General features: G+C 35.3%; 1 long non-coding RNA gene across 1 annotated transcript; it reads right to left on the bottom strand.

The window, feature by feature from the left end:
* Positions 1 to 752: 752 nt before the first annotated feature.
* LOC143555953 (uncharacterized) lies at positions 753 to 3,750 on the bottom strand. Its single transcript, XR_013139290.1, has 4 exons — positions 3,600 to 3,750; positions 1,903 to 2,043; positions 1,025 to 1,250; positions 753 to 936 (listed from the first exon to the last, which is right to left on the bottom strand). It is a non-coding gene; the product is annotated as an uncharacterized LOC143555953 (long non-coding RNA).
* Between the last annotated feature and the right edge of the window lie 15,436 nt (positions 3,751 to 19,186).

Below are 19,186 nucleotides of genomic sequence, written 5' to 3'. Positions count from 1 at the left end.
GAGAAAGACGATGTCAAAAGGCTGGAGGTTTTTTAACACCAAATGCTACAAAACACCAAATGCTACAAAAGTGTTTGAAGATATAAAGTCTAGGCATTACAATTGACTATTATTATGGTTAATGCTCATATATACAAGGTAAATACTATTACGTGAATTACAGAACACCAAATTTAACATGTATGTTGTGTAAACATCCTATTTATATATTTTATTTTATTATTTATTGGAACATATAAATATTATTATACACTATGAGAATTAAACCATTCCATTGATCACCAAATTTACACCCAAACCCCTTTTACTACCCCATAAAAATATATTTTATTATTTTATGCATTAAATACATGTATATATAATAATATTTATTATATATAAAGTTATGATAAAAATAACTAAATGAAATTATATTATATTAAAAATGATAATTCAAAAATGTAAAAACAAAATTAAAACATATATAAACTAATCAATAATAATAAACAAATCGAGCCAAGTCAAGCTCAAGCTTTAAAAAAACGACTCAAAACCTAAGCACGTGCACGTGCACGTGCACGTGCAAGCTCAAGCTTTTGAAATGAGCCAAGTGCAAGTGCAAGCCCGAGCCCAAGCTCTCATAAGGGATTTAAGTAAGGCGAGACTAACACGAGCCAAGCTCGCTTGGTCTCGCCTTACTTAAATCCCTAGTCTTGTAAAGCTTCAGCTCAGCCTGAGCTTGGTTTTACACACATTATTATCACATTGTAAAATCAGATTATAGAAATACAACTCCATTAATTACATAACTAACAATCCTTCAACATGATAAAGTAAAGTAAATCCACTTAGAAACAGAAATATAACCCGAAAACAAACAGCCTGTTTGACACAAGCGACGTGAAGCATCTGGTCTAGCCACCGCTCTGTCCGTGACACCAAAATTGGCTGTCAAATCTGCATGCCCAATCCAAAAAACCCGATTGACGGTTCGGTGTACAAGATTGAAAACAAAAAACAAATGTGGAAATAACAAACAAAATACCTTGTGGCAACATTGTCATTTTCACAGCTGTTGAATATTGGGACAAATTTTGTCAAGGTTTCCATTAAACCTATAATGTTTTCCATTTTGAGTTGAGATATATCATCATTCAGTTGGTGGTAAATAACCAAGCCCATTAATAAATTGGATTTTGTTTGACCCACTAGAGTGGGGTTAGAAGATCATTTAGCTCAAGGAAGTCTCCTTCAAAAGCCATAAGATTCACCTGCACAAATGAATAATAACTCGAGATAATTATTACGCTACTCCCTTTAAAAAATGAGCTTTGTAAGTGAATACAGTTAAAAGAATTCGGGTCATAAACAGGTTGACACGTTAACGACAGTATGTATGACACAGTAACATACGTGTCTAAATGAATTGAAATCCCCTAACTTGTTTATGGCACGCCTAATCCGTTTAAGTAATGTGTTAAATGAGTTAAAAGGCCAACATCACAAGTTTAAGATCCGGTTATCAAAACGACATAGTTTTCAATATTCACAATTTACAAATAGTTAAATATAATTTCTAAATTTCTAACCCTAGCTGCATCTACTTACTAATAACAAAGTCAGGAATTCAATGTTGGAAGAAAAATAAAATATGAGCTAAATAATTTAAAAAAAATTACCATATACATTCCAGAACTAAAATTAAACATAAAAGAAAAGATTTAAGGAAGAATTATATAACCAAAAGACAAATTTTAATACATAAGGAAACATAAAAGAAAAGATTTAAGGAAGAATTATATAACCAAAAGACAAATTTTAATACATAAGGAAACATAAAAGAAAAGATTTAAGGAAGAATTATATAACCAAAAGACAAATTTTAATACATAAGGTATAATGATCTTAAAAGTTATAACTTACCATAACATCACATTGAGTATCAACGTTACACACTGTTTTAACAGGCTCGTTAAAAGGCTTCGGTTTATCTTTATCGTTTGTGGTGTTGCACTTGTGGTGAGATTTGGCAAACACTCGGCAAAGAACACAAGAAGCCTTGGCCTGATCCACAAAAAAGTAAAAGTTACCAAAAATAAAATATATATTATAGTAAATTTGTTGATAAATATAAAGAGAACTAAAGGATTAGTAAATGTAAAATGTAAGTAAGAAATAAGAAAAAAAACAGCCAACGTGACATCCTGCCCTTCATTTTCTTAGTCTTGAAGCATGCTTTGATTGTTAAATGAAACCAGAATTTTCTTATCTATCATCAAACATTCAATTTGATTTACCCTCACTATATGAATCATTTGTAAGACAATTAACTATTCAATGACCTTTAAGCTTGTTAATCTAGTCAAGATTTTGTGTGAAAGAGAACTTTTGATTGTTGGTTCGATGAAGTATTGAAGTATGCCATGTTTCTTTACCAATCTAATCATATAATCCGCCTACAAGTCTACATCAGTTGAGTAAACTTATGTAAACACCATTTGATTAAGCACTGTTTTAGTTAAATTCAATTCTTAAACACACAAACACCACAAAAAATTAACACTTAGTACCAAAGAGTTAACAGAATTAAGAATTCATAAAACAGATTTAACACACACCAACTAATATGTTTAAAATAGATTATGCCATTGTTCTTCTTCTAAACTGTTGCGTATTGATGAACATCAAACACTTAATCACAAATTTACAGATTATTTCAATTCTTCAACACATAAACAACACATACAATTAGCAATTCATAAAAAAATTCCCAAAATTAAAACTTCATGAAACAGATTGATACATTAAAGCTAATATTTCTAAAATAGAACATAAAATAAGCAATTTATACATTTACTTACAAATTTACAAACTAATTCAACTAATAAGTCATTGTTCTACTACTAAACCTTTGTATATGAACGAACAAGGGCTGTTCACGCATCGAACCCAAGTCGACCCAAGGTGGGTTTGAGCTCAAAATTAAACGAGGCAGCTCGATCTTGAAGTTAAAACGAGCCTTAGATCGAGCAACGTGCCAAGCCATGACCTGAGCCAAACATGATTCGAGCTCGGCTCGATTACAAAAATGAGCCAGCTCGGCTCAAGTAGTTTCAAATCAAGTTTAATTCAAGCTTTTATCAAGCAAACTACGAGCCACGAGCTTTTTGAACAGCCCAATACTCAAACATTAACTACAATTTTACAAATTAATTCTATTCTTCACCAAATGAACATAATAAACATTATTCTGCTACTAAACTTTCGTATATGAAAAATAATCAAACATTTAATCACAAATTTACAGATAAATTCAATTCTTCAACACATTAACGTCACATAAAACAAGCAATTCACACCAAAATCAACAAAAACTAAGACTTCATAAAACAAATTAATACACTCCAATTAAAACTTTCTAAACAAATATCAACAAAATTAAAAACCAAGTTTTTTAGCTAGTTTTATTCGAGGCAAGCTCGAGTCACGAACTTTTTGAACATTCCAAATACTCAAAACATTAACTAAAAGTTTACAAATTAATTCAATTCTTCAACAAATAAACACCATACACAATTAATAATATTTCTAAAATAGAACAGCTTATATAAACAAAATACCATTTTTTGATCAACCAATGCATACTCATACATGATCCACTTAGTCCTGACAGCCGTCTTAGCCGAATCGCCCAAATAAAGACAAGCGTCTTCCTAGTCCCCAAGACAACCCCCTGCACACCCGCACCCACAATATCCTTAACCGAGCCACTCCACCGGCTGGTCTCTTCTCGCCTCGCCCTCGCTTAACCCTCGGCATCGGAGCGAAACAGTACCAGTGCTTGCGTTTACCTTCACGGCCGAAGACGAAGCGGTAGAGATCGAGGTCTTAGATTAAGTCGGACGGTAGATGGTCGCCGTTGTTTTTGGTGGGTGATGAGTTGGTGTTCTGATGGGAAGAATTGGCAGCCATTGTGGTGGTAGAATATGGTGTGTGTGTGTGTGTGTGTGTGTGTGTGTGTGGTTGGAGTAAGAATTTAGGAATATGTTGAATGTGAATGAAAGAAGCTTGGTTGACAAGCTACTTGTTACGGAAAACTACTACTTTTTTTTTAAGTAAAACAAAGGGTTGGTCGAGGGTAACGAGTTAAAATGCTAATGTCTTCGACCAAAGGTTCATGCTTCGAGTTTTATTTAACTGAAGAAAGATAAGGAAATAAAAAGTAGAGATTGACAAATATATTGTGTTCCCGAGTTTCATTTAAGAAAGGAAAATAAAGAAAAAGTTAAAAGAGGTGTTCACGAGTTTTATTAAAAGAAAGAAAAGGAAGGGAGAGAAGAGAAAATGATAAGTAAAATAAAAGAATTTGTATCTTTTCAAATTAGAAAGATTTGGAAGGAAAATAAGTTGAAGAAAAAGAGAAGATACCAAAAGAAAAGATAAGGAGAGAAAACTTTCTTTTCCTTGCCTTTTTTTTCCATAAATGAACTCGGGAACACAGCGTTAGGGGCTTGATTTGCCTATTTAATTGTGGTTAAGTCTTCAAAGCTGGTTTGAATGAAAGACTTACTTTAAGTAGAAGATTCAATATTACACATTTAAACAATTTTATTTAAATATATTTTTATAAACGTATCCTATGTTTATAAAAACTAACAACCAAACTTGACTAAGTTGTTAATTAATCTCCGAGTTAAGTGTCATTTAGCACCTGTGGTTTACTAAACTACGCAACTTTAGTACATTTTTTCTATTTTGTGCAAGTGGATATCTTAGTTTCAAAAAAATTGCATTTTAGTACCTTTTTTTAACCCCGTCAATTTTCATCCGTTGAGTCCCGGGTATTTACGTACTTTCATTATTTAAATGAGTATTTGGGTGATTTCACTATTATAGTTTTGTTTTCCTTTTCCTTTTCTCCTTTTCTCTCTCCCTGTCTATAAACCCATTTCCCCTAATTCATTATCTTATAAACCCTACTTCCTCAAAATCCCAGAAACCTTAATTTCTCAAATCGATCATGGTTATGTGCTATTGTGGTTCGCCAACCATCATTCGAACATCCTGGACATCATATAACCCTGGTTGACGATTCTATTGCTGCACCAGACTGATATATTTTTTTATTTTTTACTTAATTCATCTTTGTTGCTCCAGTTTCTAATTGAATTCATAATGTTTTATTGGAAGGGATGAAACCGCTGGTTTGTTCTTTGCCTTGAACCCCCCCCCCCCCCCCCCATGTGTCTGAGAGCAGCTGCTATTTTATTGGGGCTTTTGAAGTCAATTAACAAGCATAAAGAAAATGTAAGAAAGTTGTGTAAGTTGAACTCAAAACTTGAATAAATTGGAAGAGAAATAAGAAATGAGAACAAAAGGCTGAAAGAAATGCTATACATTTCATGGGTGTTTTTCATTTGCTATTATCTATTTCAATGACTTTGACTTTAGTACTCTTATGTTTGACTTTAGTACTTTTATGTAATAGTATTGTTTGTGGCCTAATGCAAGTACTCTAATGTATCAATGTAATGCATGTAATTGTGTTTGTGTTAATGATGGATATTTAGCTCTTTATGTTTTGTTGTTTATTGAGTTTGTGTGTGTGTTGAACTCTTTCTTAGTTAATTTTGCATTCATGAAATGCATATGCATTATGCACTTTTGTCATGCAACATAAAAGTGGCACTTTTTGTTCAATATAATCATCAATGAAATGGCCTTTTTTGGTTTTTTTTGGTATCAATGAAATGACACGTTTTGGCATCTAATGAAATCCGTAAATGAACTTCACGTCTCATTACATGTTATGTCATGCAACAATCTATATGTTTCATAAACAAACTGCAAGGACAACCACTTAAAAATAAACTTAACAGTTATACATAATAGCATTACACATACATTTGTCAAGAGTTTACAAACACAAGTTTCATAACAAGTTTCAAAACACAAAATTCAAAGACATAATAACATAAGTTTCATTACATAAACCTAACACTGGTTTCATAACTAAATTGCAGCCCCACCTTTTGTTCCGGCCCTTTCCCTTTTTACCAGCAACATTAGCACCCACAACTTGTTTTCCAGCCCTTGTTCTTTTAGCAGCAACCTTACCAGACTCAGATGGTTTTGCAGCAACTTTTCCAACAGCTTTACCAGCCTTAGCAGACCCACCTTGTGCCCTCTTGCCACATGACCTCTTGTTATGTCCCACCTGATTGAAAATGTCACATGTTACAGACCCACCTTCCCTTGTCAATTTACCACCTTTTGAAAGTTTTTGGCTTAACTCAATAATCTCCTCAGTAGACTTCTTTATCTTCTTCTTTGGTCTACATATTTGCTTGTGATACTTTGGGGCTGTTAAGGTAGTTGGGCATGGAGAGATTGGCCATAACTCCATACTATTAATTGGTTCTAATGTTTTTGCATAAACCTTTTTCCAAGTCACTAACCAATAGGCCTCATCCACCCATCTCTCTGCTATCCCATCACATTTTCCATTCATGACCATATTATAAATACAAGGCATGCCCATAAGTTCCTATCTTCTGCATGAGCAAGTCCTTGGTTCCATATCTACAGCTCTTTTCTCATTGGTAGGACCAGTAACTTGATATTTGGTATTTTCATTCCAAATAACAGTGTATAGATTTACTTCAGTCTTGATTTTCTCAAATAAGGTTGTGGCAACAGGTGTTAATGGCCCTTGACGCTTAGCAATGGTCTTATGCACCACAACCATCATTTTCATCATATATTCCCTAATGTACTCAATGCAAGTTATAAATGGTTTGTCCTTTGCAAGAAGTAGTTGCCTATTGAAGACCTCACAAAGATTGTTCAACAAAACATCACATTTTGGCCTAAGTGCAATAAATTCAAGGAAATATAACATCAAACAAGTTATATCTACATGTTAATGAAACAACTTATATCAAACAACTTATGCTAGTGAAATGTACATACCACTGAAATAAGCTCTTGACCAGTGTCTCGGTTGGATCTTTTTCAACCAATCATGGAGTGCCTTATCTTTATCTAGTATTGCTTGCATACTTCTTTCAAATTCATGTTGTGTGGTTGCAAAGGCACATGTCTGAATAATGTTTTTGTACATAACACCTCACCACCTTGGCTTCATGTTCTCACGTATATGCCTTAAGCAATACCTGTGTTCAACACTTAGAAACACCTTTTGTATAGCTGGTATTATGTCATAAACAAAATAATTAAATGTATGTAAAATAAGAAAACAATCATATGTATGTAAAATAAGAAAACAATTAAATTCGTGTAAACAAACCTTCTGCCCGTCACTTATGAAGGTGAAGTTACTATTGTAATATAGATTCAGATCTTTGCTCAAACACTCCAAAAACCAGGTACAACTAGCAGTTGTCTCAACCTCCACCAATTAGAATGCTACTGGATAAATTCCATTATTTGCATCAATTCCAACAGCTGTCAAAGTCTGTCATGGAAAGGGCCCTTTCATAAAACACCCACCAAGACCAAGTATATCTCTACCACATAGCTTAAACCTTTCCTTTAGTGCACCAAGGCATATATATATTCTCCTGAATGCCTTGTGGGACTACTAGAGTTGCAACAAGGTTTAACATCTAGTTTCACTTATGTACCTATATTAGATCTAATAAGCTCTTTAGTTTAATCCATTAGATAACCATATTGAGCTTGAAAATCTCCAAGTACCTTCCTCTCAGCCATGGTCTTAGCCCTGCTCATATGATATGGGGTAATCTGCACATGATATTTCTTTGTTAAGTCTTCTGCCAGATCTCTTGGCTTAGTGCTTGAATTGTTGCTTTTAATGGTTGGTTCAATTCCCTATCCAACCAATTTATGGTGCACAAGCTCAAATCTCTTGTTTGCAAATATGTGTGCTCCTTAAAGTATGTTTTAACAGTCCAACTTATATCAGACATGTGTACCTATCAACTGTTGTAAAGACAAATAAAGTCTGGATATCGATGTAAGGCCCCGTTACTGGTGCGTCATTTTTGACGTTGGATTTACTCATAAACACAGTTCTAAATATCAGAGTTAATTAAAACTTTCGCGGAATAATATAAAACATCAACCATTCGTTACAAATATCCATAATTTGTTTTTGAAAACATAACATAAATATAACATTCAAAACATCACGACAATCTTCAGATGTTAGCCTCTTCAATCCTGCCATGTGTCCATCTCAAACCAGCTGTTTCAATCTGTTAACCTGCGTGCATACTAAAAGTCAGCTACGCTGAGTGAGTTCTAGTTAATCACAAACTTGCTTTACATACACATATGCGTGCCCGAAGGTACGCATCACATACATATCATATTCATCATTCGTCCATACACATTCATAGTGAACCATACATTATAAAGGGCATTTCACCTACATACCTCGGATATTAGTAGGGTTCGGTACCCTCCATCCTCGGATATTATTAGGGTCCGGTCTCCCTTCATCCATGGATATTATTAGGGTCTGGTACCCTCCATCCTTGGATACTATTAGGGTCCGGTCACCCTTTCATCCATATATCCATACCATACTTTTCTATATACATAATTGTAAGTTTCATACGTACATACATCAAACCATTACCTGGTAGTACATGCAATATCCGAAGATCGTTCACGTACCAACAAGAATCATTCATACATTTCACATAATACACATACGGCATACACTTATCACTTAGGATAAGTGTATTAACTAATCACATCGAGTATGCACATAGCCCCGAAAACACAATAAGGAATGGGGCTAGAAACTCGCCTGAACTCGATTACGTTCACCGTTAATTGTTATTCCTTTCCTTAGCTGTGCTTGACTAACTGTATAACAATTACACATATCAATTAACTATCACTACTCACATCGCGTTTCTAATCTAGCTATAACCTTCAACGAACGGGCGTCCGGGGGCAGCGCCCCTGGCAGCTGGGTTCTAGGGGCGGCAGCCCCTAGCGGGGTCCAAGGGGCAGAGCCCCTGGCTGGGGTTAAGCTGCCAGGTCAGCTTGGAAAAATTTTATTTTCATTAACTGTCTTAACACATTTTCCATTAGGATTTTGAATCATTAATTAATTTGCTAACTTAAAAGTCTAAGGGCTTCTTTGTAATTAAATCATTCTTTTTCTAAGTCCAGGGACCATTCTGTCATTTTGTTAAACTTCTAGTTCGTTACACTACTCTTAACAAATTGGGTTATCATAACGAACTGGTCCTTGTAACGAATTGAACCTTATAACAAATTGGTCCCTTGACGAATCAGTCCACATAACGAACCAGTCCATATAACGAATCAGTCCAGGTAACGAATTGGACTTTCTAATTCGTTATCTCTTTAACGAAAGGTCATAGCGAATCAGGGGTAATTCGTTATCCTTTTCCATAGCGAAATGGGACATGAACTAAAGCTAGTTCGTTAAGATTCCATTAACGAATCACTTGACGAATCACCCCTAGTTCGTTAACTTTCCGTTAACGAATTAGGGTTAGGTCAGAGAATGTCATAAATATTCCCTGACATTCCCTTACCTCATACATACTTTCCGGCACCGCCTTTCCGGCGCCGTCGCCGGAAAAACGCGGTTTCGCCGGAAAAATGAGTTTTGACTCGTTTTTCACCGTTTTTTCGCCTCATTCGATCCAGATCTGAGCTAGGGTGACCCTTAAGCTCATCTTAGGTTCGGTTTATACCCGATTCCACCCGGATCTCATGACTTAAACGGTTAAACGGTGTTGCTCGTCGTTTCGTGACCATAACTAATGGGTTTAAGCTCATACAACATCATACTTTCATTACCTTAGGTCAGGATCGGTTCTTCTTCTATGTTTCGGCTAAAGAGAATTAGAGAGAGAGAGAGAGAGCTAGCTTAAGTGTGTGTTTTGGTGGTGTATGGAATATGTGTAAAATGAATTAAATTGGTGATTTAAGGTTTATATAATTATGGATCATGGGCTTAAGCCCATGGTATTTCCCTCTTTCCTTCATAACCCAAGTCCATAACCCATATCCAATTAACCAAACACTAGCCTGACTCATAATAACTCGTATTTTCATATTTTAACCGATACTAGAAAACGGGATGTTACAATTGAACCCAAAGGACACTAGAGACACCTAAACTAGACTATAGCTAATAACTTATATACATAGATTTAATTGATTTTTTGTGTTTTTTAGTTATTAATTATAAACTAAATAATACTTAAAGTAAAACTGACATAGACACTAAACACGAATGTCACACCCTCAATTTCCACCTGCGGGGTTTTACCGCGAGGCGCGTGACAAACCAGGATCTCAATCATTAGTTACAACAAACAACGTCTAAATATTTTAAATAAACTTTATTATCCCACATTTGGGAAAACCATTCAGAGTTAATGTCTTAATGTTTTAATATGCGAAAGCGTAACATAACGGGAAAACATCCCTAAGCAAAACCAAATAGTCTAAGGCGCCCAAAACATGCGCAAGCCATAACATTATTAAGTAAAAAGGTTCCAACTTATGATGCAATGTCTATTAGTGATCATGAATGCAACTCCTATCCTTGCACTATCAACGACCTGAGAAAGACATGCTAAAACGGGTCAACACGACGGTTGGTGAGTTCACAGTTTGAGTTTAAAAACAAGTTTGATAAACAAACCATGTAGTAAGTAAACGTTGTAATTAGTAAAGCATGAATAATGTATGCATTAGTAATACCGCTAGTTAATTAGGCTAGCAATCATGTTACATTAGTGTGTTCCATTGTGACCGAGGCTGACTTGTTAGTTTGTTTGCCACCCACGAAGTCTAATATAAGACTAGTGTGTTTCTAGTAAATGAGACGCCCGGCGACTCCCTCAACCGAGAGCCCCGAGGGGGTTCGTCAAACCCAGTAGTACTACCTTTCATTACCGAGCCAATGTACAATTGTTAACGGTCCAATGTGCATGGGGGACTTCAGTATAAGTTCACAATGTACACATGAGGTATTAAAAAGTTTACAATTATCCAAAAAGTTTGTATGTTGCATGCTTTCTCCCCAAAAGGAGTAAGTAAAAAGTGGGGTAGTGAAACTCACCTCGAATGCGGTTCAAATTGAAAGTCAACTTCCTAAGTCAAGTTGTTCTAGTGCCTAAATCATACAAGCACTATAAGTATTGGCTAAGCGATCCATAGAATCCTTAGTATCAAAACAATTCCCTTGTTTATTTGAAGTTTGACCAAAGTTCGACTTTTTGTTAACTTTTGACCAAAAGGTCCAAGTTGTTGACCGTTGACTAAAAAGTCCAAGTCTCGATGACCGAAGACTAAAAATTGAGTTTTGTTGACCGTTGACCAAAATGTTGACCGACGGCCCGTTGATGACTTTTGACCAATTCGTTAGACTTAGAATGTTTACATTATGTTCCTAGTCACAACTTTAACAACAATCAAGTAAAGTGCACTTAGCCACTTTTCATGCAATTCTATGACTAAGTCCAACTCCTATTACTTTCAACGTTTCACAAGTAAGACTAGCCACTTAGTCAAATAGTTCCAAGTTGACTCACAAAGTCAAAATTCAAATTAGCATAGTTAATATATTACAATTTACAACTATTTTAACTAATCAATATATTGATCATCCTTAACCAAATTTCAATCATCCAAACCGATTTTTCTCAACAACCTAAACTTGAAATTAAATTACCAAATAATTCACACATATTCCCACAAGTGTTAGGTACAACATTTATTTTTCACATAATTTTATAATTCACCAAAACATGCAGATTATTCACACACTACATCAACCTAATTTTCATCTCTATTTTGACATGGCAGTAGACAAATATTTGTCAAAAATTCTATATTTGTCCAATTAATGCAAGACCAATTGGATTAGATTCCTATTTCAATTTAAAACATTCCAGAAGTGAAATTATATCCATTTCTATTATCAACATCAAGTTATGCAATTTATAACACAACTCGGAAACTTTACCTCTAAATCAGATTTGCCACCCGATTTTATAAATTAATAAAAAGTCTTCAAACAAAGTCCAAAAATTAATATTCTCAACTTTATGAAAACTAGATTCAAAATACTTGTTCATAGAATCAAAAATCGACCAGAAACACAAACGTATCATCAATTTATTCACCATACAATCCAAGACACAAATTATGTCAGCAAGCAGATTCAAACCACAATTCACAAAAGTCATGATTTCTACATCTTTATGACTCTATATTATCAAAGATCATTATTACACAATCAAATTTCATGTCTTTCTATTATCCATTTGATTTCATAAGAAAAGTAAAAACAATTATATTTATAAAAGATTCAAACTTCTAGACTAAAACTCATACAAATTCTTTTGACTCATCAAAATTTGATCATCCCTTTTTATGATCCAAATCATTTGGATACAAGGTTCATATGTATACAACAAAACATAAATACCTACCCTCTTGATTGATCCAAATGTTTACTCCCCTTGCTTCCCAATAATCACCCAACCTTATGTGTATGAGAATGAGATTGAAAGAGAGTGTTTGCAAAACAAAGTGAGAGTATGGGTGTGTGTGTGTGGTTCACAGCCAAGGAAGAGAGAAAAGGGAAAGAGAAAGGCTTTGGAAAATCAATAGTTCATAACCTCTTTTGTATTAATAAACCTTTATTATTGATTTAATGAAAATAATACCTTAGGTTAGTTTTATTAATCCATATGTGACATGTTACTTATTTTATAAAACATATCCTACGTAGTATAATCTAAGGTTCCATATAATAACCAACATGTAACATGAAATATAATATAACTTGTTTAATCACCTAGCTTACTTACAAATCACATAATTATGTAACAACTATAATATAACATATTGATCACATAACACATTATACTTATCATATACAGTACATGCTACATAACACGTTTATTATAACATGCATGACGAGTTTATTATTCTAGTTATAATTATCCACTTATTCTTGTTTAAGTCATCAACGACACATTAACTTAAGTGTACGCATACATGACACTACATGTATAAGAGTTCATTAACATAGTTCACAGAACTAACTGAGTTTACAGACAACACAGTCAACCAGATTTAACTGTGCTTAGTTAACGGAGTTAACCTGAAATTTGGCAGTTGTCACATCATCCCCTTGTTAAAAGAATTTTCGTCCCGAAAATTGTAAAATGTCACTCAAAGGCTAGAAAGGAAAGTGAGGAAATAATTTTTTTTTTTCAGATTGTCACATCATCCCCTTGTTAAAATAAATTTAGTCTCGAAATTTAGATCGTACCTAAGGTTTATCAATGGGTTTGCATAAGTGAGGATACTTTTCTTTCATCTGATCCTCGCGCTCCCACGTGAACTCCGGTCCACGTTTCGAGTTCCATCGAACACGAACAATAGGGGTTTTGTTGTGTCTTCGGGTTTTTACCTCTCTATCCATAATCTCAACAGGTTCCTCCACGAAGTGTAACTTTTTATCAATCTCTAATTCCTCTAAAGGAACTATGAGAGTTTCGTCTGCCAAACACTTCTTAAGGTTCGACACATGGAAAACGTTGTGTACTCCACTGAGTTGTTCTGGAAATTCCAATTTGTATGCCACAGGGCCAATTTGTTTAATAATTTCGAATGGTCCTACATAGCGTGGGTTTAGTTTTCCACGTTTCTGTCACACCCCGTTAAGCGAATTGCGGAAGCGTAAAACGGATATGCAACAGATACAACTGGTATCAAATACATTGTTCATAAAGAAACATTACTAACTAATTTACAATATATTACATCGTTCTAACATCTTTTACAAACTAGGTGATACAATTAAACCTGTTCTTCAATCACTTTACTTCTAACTCAAATGCCCACGACATAAATCACCAATCAGACACGTAACGCACAGGAAATTACTTCTCGTATCTGATTACCTGAAAAGCATGTTAAAACAGGTCAACTACGAATAGTTGGTGAGTTTCATAAGTTTTAACGAAATCAGTTCTGCGCACCATACAGTCATAGTTTGTATGTACGCGCATATGTAAAAATATGTATTTACGGTTGTATAAATATGTACAGCCATATCCTTATGTGTGCATATGCACACATGTAGGTTTATAATATAAATTCGAAATTTCGGTAAAATCGTGATTGTTTGTTCGTACTACATGTTTCCAATTTCCGTGTTTAACCAACCACTGTGGACCACCTTTCTCCCACAACGGTTCCACATAAACTCAACCACTGTGGCCCCCCTTCCGCCCACAACGGTTCCGCGTTAACATCAACCACTGTGGTCCCCCTTCCACCCACAATGATTCCATGTAAACTCAAACATTATATAGTGTACACGCAAATAATTAGTATATTCTACATATATTATTTCCTACGGCTAATCACATAGCACGTATATAGACACATATACACATATAGTATTTATCACGTATCACCAAATACTGTGGCTCCCCATCCGCCCACAATACGCATAATCACATTATTTTCTTAACATTCATGTCATAATCAAGTTAGTTCGTTTAATAAGTTGCAGCAGAACTTGGCTCATAGGCCATACTCAACTTTAGTTTAGTAAGTTGCAGCAGAACTTGGCTCATAGGCCGTACTCAACTTTAGTTTATAAGTTGCAGCAGAACTTGGCTCATAGGCCATACTCAACTTTAGTTTGTTACTATTGTAGCCCTCCCTTCTGCCCACAACAGCCCCATAATCATCACAGACCACGTTATCCCCATGGCCATTACAGACCACGTTGTCTCCCAAATTAGTTATGTTTAACATTACATAACGTGTTTGTATAAACATGCTGTCACGTGTAATTTTATTATGTTTTGCAATTCTTATTATCTCCACTCAATATATCAATCAATGATAATAATCATCTTTCATCAGCACGTAGTCAGTCATTATGTTTGTAGGGACTTTTCATATATAAATGTTCAGATATTTTATATCCTCATCCGTGTTTAGATAAATAACGTGTATAAACATGCTTTCCACCCCAAAAGTTCATAAAATAGTTTAAAGAGTGGGGTCATGAAACTCACGGTTTTGTAGGCACTCAGTGCGAGATCAGCACGGGGTTCGTTTCCCTTGCTATCACTTAGTCCCTATAGTCCATATTATAATAATATTAATATTTTAATATTATTATAATCTCAGTATTAAACTGGGCTGTATAACTAATCTGGGTATAGCTGATACGCCCAGAAAGTGGTAATAGACTTAGGCTGTGATGTTGTTTAATGTCTAATACTTTAAACTGAACTTGGCTCAGATTCCCATTTTCCCAGCTGGGCCAAGTTGTTCGTTTACGCGTTCAGAAAACAGTTATGGGAAAATAAGCTTGGGTAATGTATTGGTTAATAAAATGATTAAGTTATAAAGAAGGATCACATACTAGGGTACCGGATTAGCCTCGGGGTCCATTTATTCAGTTTGATTTAAGAAGAAACGCGCACAATCTATCCGGATTGTCCAGGTTTTTCATAGAAAAGTTCGTTTTTACTTAATTAGTCCAAAAATATGATTTTTTTATCACTCTTGGTGTTTTGATATTCCCGCAGGTTCGTTAGTCGCGAACTTGCCGGTTTTTAAAAAAACTGAATTTGTTTAATCTTTAAATTAGCATAATGAATTAACCGTTAATCATTAAATTATGAAAATTTAGCCACTTATCAATTAAAATATGTAGATTTTTATAAAAATATTTCAGGAATTATTTACTGATTTAATAATTTATAAAAATTCATTTTATCAGCTATATTTCGCCTGAAAATCGTCTGTTTATCCCAAACAATTTCCAAAAATTCCACAAAATTTTCTAAATACTCAAATCATGTCCCAAAACAACCTTTATCAATTCCAGAATGTAAAAAGCCTGTTCAATATTCTTTTCGGCCCAAATTCGGCTATAAAAATTCGCATGAACGCATATGTACAAAACACCCTTAGACTTCTCCAAATAATCTCAAAATTCATATGTGATCAAAATACATTAAATCTGAGTTACCAGAAAATTTTCATAATTTTTGAAGTATTTTAGCTATTTTTCCCAAATAAACGTCCCAATTCGGTAATAAATTCGCCAAATATTCTCGGATGGTCAAAAAATTACCAAATTTGAACAGGGACTCAATGACATGGTCCCTGATTTCCTTGAAAAATTTCAAGGTCTAATAATATGTATATCACAACCTTAACCTAAACAGGCCGTAAGCGAGTGTTTCAGTATTACCTTAGCGGGTTTGGCTCGTTTCCGACTTTTTAATCAAGTTTTTAGGTTCTTGTGCTTCTAAGAAAGCTAGGTACAAGTCTTATATTACAAACCAAGCAATTTTTCATCAACATAACAGTCCTTAACTTAGGGTTTCGGCTAGTGCACAAAAACGAACTTTTGAACCGTAAAAACGCCATTTCAACCCTTTCATCCGTGTTTATGGCCAAAAAAACTATAAAAACAGGTTCCTTACCGTGTTTATGATCAAAACATGTTTATGGACCATTTTTAGGATTTTTACATGGTTAGGAATGATTTTTAGTAACCAAGACATGTTTTTATGGTATTAAACGACTTTAAACAAGTACGAAAGCTACTTATTTAAGCTCCTTACCTTAGGGTTTGAAGGTTTTCTGGCTGGAGCAGAACTTGTGTCCAGAATTCTCATGAAAAAGATATCACAAAATATCTTAGAACTTGTTTAAATATGAAAAGGGTTTAAGGGGGAAAGTCTTCTTTGGCGGGCTGGGATCGTTGGGTCCCCTTTTGGCCCATTTGGCCCACTTTTCTCGATTTACATGCTCGAACATGAAATGCCGAGTCCAAATTCATTTCTGGTTCGGTTTCTGGCGACAAAAATATATCGGGTGCGACAAACAGAGCGAAAACGAGTGTTTTTCGGCTAGTTTTGTGTAAAATTATAAAAACATACTATACGTTTGTAAAAATCAAAAATATTTTCACGGAATGCTTAAAACATTTCAAATAAGTGTTTGGTAAGTCTTTTTCGGCTTAACGGATGATACAATGCTTGGTTTGTAACTATCTTTCGCGTTAAAATCTATAGCGGGTAGTTAAACGAGCATGTTTTCATTTAACTTGTTTGCTATCGAACTAAGGCCATATTACTAATATTTTAGCTTGCATAGATCGTATATCGCTTATAGATAGCACCCTGGGATATCCGGACCATAACCAGACCCGTTTGGTTATTCGTTTGTTCGTTACGCAATAAGCGGTTAAACGCTTATTCGAGTTTGTAAGTACTAAGGTGTACTCGGTTTTGCCACGGATGTCACAGTTTCCCAAAACGTATAACACCTTTCCAAGGTGACACTTTCAAAAGCACTTTGTCTCCAACTTCAAATTCTAAAGGTTTCCTACGTTTATCAGCGTAGCTCTTTTGGCGATCTCGGGCTGCTGCCATACGATTTCTGATTTACACAATTCGTTCATTCGTTTCGTGGACTATCTCGGGTCCAGTTAGCTGGCTTTCACCAACTCCTGCCCAACAGAGTGGTGATCGACACTTTTGCCCATACAGAGCTTCGAAAGGTGCCGCTTTTATAGTCGTGTGATAACTATTATTATAGAAGAACTCAACTAAAGGTAAGTGAGTTTCCCAATTCTTACCGAAATCGATGACGCAAGCTCTAAGCATATCCTCCAAGGTTTGTATCGTTCATTCACTCTGACCATCAGTCTGCGGATGGTAAGCTGTACTCATATCTAGGCGTGTTCTCAGCGCCTTTGTAATGACTGCCAAAAATTTGAAGTAAATCTAGCATCTCGGTCGGATATAATCGAAATTGGTACTCCATGACGAGCGACAATTTCCTTAATATAAATCCAAGCTAATCTATCCATTTTATTGTTCTCGCAAATAGTTAGAAAATGTGCTGATTTTGTCAGACGATCCACTATTACCCAAATAGTATCGTATCCTTTAGGAGTCTTAGGTAATTTGGTTATAAAATCCATGGATATTTGTTCCCATTTACCATTGGGATCACTGTTTCTGAAGCAAACCAGATGGTTTCCTATACTCAACCTTTACCTTAGCACATGTCAAGCACTTTGCTACATAGTTAGCAATTTCTTCTTTCATGCCAGGCCACCAGTAGAGTTCTCGTAAGTCCTGGTACATCTTATCTGAACCTGGGTGCACAGAATACCGAGATTTGTGTGCCTCGTCCATGACCAATTCACGCAAATTCCCATAACGAGGTACCCAAATCCGGCCGTTGTAATACCGAATTCCATCGGATTCAACTTCGGATTTCCCATTGATTCCACGCAAGGCTTCGAAATCAAAATTCTCTGCTTTTAAGGCTTCAATCTGAGCCTCTCGAATTCTGTCTGGTAATCTTGTATATATAGTTAACTGCAATGCTCGAACTCTTCGAGGCTTTAGGTTTTCCTTACGACTTAAAGCGTCAGCTACTACATTAGCTTTTCCCGGATGATACTTAATAGCACACTCATAGTCGTTGAGAAGTTCGACCCATCTCCTTTGCCTCATATTGAGCTCTTTCTGCTCGAATATATGCTGAAGACTCTTATGGTCAGTGTATATGGCACACTTTGTTCCATAGAGATAATGTCTCCAAATCTTTAATGCAAAGACAACAGCTCCTAATTCTAAATCGTGACTCATATAATTTCGCTCGTGGACTTTCAATTGTCTAGAAGCATATGCTATAACTTTCTCGCGTTGCATGAGTACACATCCAAGACCTTGAATAGAAGCGTCACAATACACAACAAATTCATCGACTCCATCTGGCAAAGATAGAATCGGTGCGCTACAAAGTTTCTGCTTAAGCGTTTGAAATGCTGCTTCCTGCTCCGCTCCCCACTTGTGAAAAATGCCTTTTTGGGTTAGAGCAGTGAGTGGTTGTGCGATCTTTGAGAATCCTTCAATGAACCTCCGATAATAACCAGCCAAACCAAGAAATTGGCGAATCTCGGTCAGCGTCTTTTGGTTCGGCCAATCCTTAATGGACTCAATCTTAGTTGGGTCAACATGAATACCCTTTGCGTTAACCACATGACCTAAGAATTGAACCTCTCGAATCCAAAATTCGCATTTCAAAAACTTTGCGAAAAGTTGCTCTTCCCTCAGAAGTTCCAAAATCAACCGTAAGTGTCGTTCATGATCCT

The sequence above is a fragment of the Bidens hawaiensis genome, unplaced genomic scaffold (assembly GCF_021521415.1).
Source record: "Bidens hawaiensis isolate Kalapana, Puna unplaced genomic scaffold, B.hawaiensis_p1.1 tig00018419_1, whole genome shotgun sequence".
Lineage (NCBI taxonomy): Eukaryota > Viridiplantae > Streptophyta > Magnoliopsida > Asterales > Asteraceae > Bidens > Bidens hawaiensis.
This window is presented reverse-complemented; position numbering and strand designations above follow the sequence as displayed.